Genomic DNA, 1687 nt, shown 5'->3' on the forward strand with positions numbered 1-1687 from the left:
ATTTACACATGGTCTTAAAACCCTCAAGATGATCAATTGAATTTAAGTGGACCTTGAAAAAGAAAAAAATAAAGTGGACTCTGTTCTATTATCAGTATGTCCTGATGCCTGACAGAAGCAATCAGGAAACTTCCCTGCAGAAATGTACTCTCAAGCCAAGCCTTAGAGAATTGTCATAAGATTCCAAAAACTAGAGGCTCACAATCAAAATGATGCATGCAAGGAAACAGACCACCATGAGCCAGTGGCAGCGGAAACAGCAAATTATAGAACCAGGGCCACAAACACTTCAGATATTGAGAAAAATATAGACTATAGAACAATTACGTTTAATATGTTTAAAGAAACATATTAAAGAAAGACTCAAAAGAAGACTCACACCCACATCTTCTGGCATGGCCCAGTGCTCTTTCCACTAATTCAAGAAAGAAAGAATAAAAAATGAGTCAAGAGCAAGAGAATATAAAAATGACCAGGCAGATTTGAAAAACAATCCAAGTGCCTACTAATGATGAATAAGTATCCCAAGCTTCCTCTGTGAAAGCCAACACACTTCCTATTAGACAAAAATTTAGAAAATATCCAGTCCACGCCTAGCTATTAAATGCATCCTGTGCCAGCAGCAGGAAACAGTCATAAATATTCTTCCAGAATCATCGTTTTTGCCTGACCCATTCCTTCTTGTGCTGCTTTTCCTAGCTCTGGGATTCCCTGGATCCCTTTTCCAGCTCCAGGCACCAACTTCTGGCCCTCCTCCTTACCTAGGTGACACATTCAGACACTCCTCACCTCCCCTCTCAACTCCACATTTCATGGGGCACCTTCAGCCCATGTGTGGGGGGTCTCAAATATGACCGTGCTAGCAGCAATTGTTATAAACACGCCACGTGCTACCACCACCATCTGCATGCTTCTTTACAAAATAACTTTTATGTCTATGGAAGCTTGGTCATCCTCACAAATGAAGGAGACAGGCTCACAGAGTTATAGTCATTCAGCTAGAAATGGACAGAGCCAAGATTCAAAAGAAGACTCACACCCACATCTTCTGGCATGGCCCAGTGCTCTTTCCACTAATTCAAGCTACCTCCAATTAGAGCAATGATTAATAACCAACCAGCACTGTCTGTTCTTTATTATTGCATATGTTAAACCCTCACCTGTTTTCATCAAACTGAACTGAAACATTCTCAGAGTTACCCAGTTGGTTGAGAAATCTTTGGGTCATTGCCAAGTATGGTCTTAGGATCAAGGAAATGTTAATTTATGTCCCAATTGTTTGGAGATCACTGGCTACAGTTAGTGGAGACGTAAGTACAAGTTCTTTCGCGCAAAAGCCAGACTGAGCATAGCACAGGATGGAGAGGTACCCAAGGGGAACAGAGTCCCTATGTATCCCCCCTTTCCTTGTCTCAGGGGAACATCTGAAGTTCCACAGAAAAACATTTTTTAAACTCTCAAGCAAAACATTAAAATCCTACAAAAGAAAATGAGAGCATGTGTACCTAGCTAGGTAAAGAGTGCAATTTGAGTCTGTTTTCTGATCATTTTACTCCTAGGGAGATTTTATAGAAAAAAGCAGAAAAGGAACTTTGTGGGCGCCCTCTTGTGGGCGAGGCCTAGCACTGCACCCCCAGCCAGCCTTGCCCTTCAGAGCTGCTGAATGAGACAGACAAGGGGCCGCCTG

This window comes from Macaca thibetana, chromosome 14, assembly GCF_024542745.1.
Source record: "Macaca thibetana thibetana isolate TM-01 chromosome 14, ASM2454274v1, whole genome shotgun sequence".
In the NCBI taxonomy this organism is placed as follows: Eukaryota; Metazoa; Chordata; class Mammalia; order Primates; family Cercopithecidae; genus Macaca; species Macaca thibetana.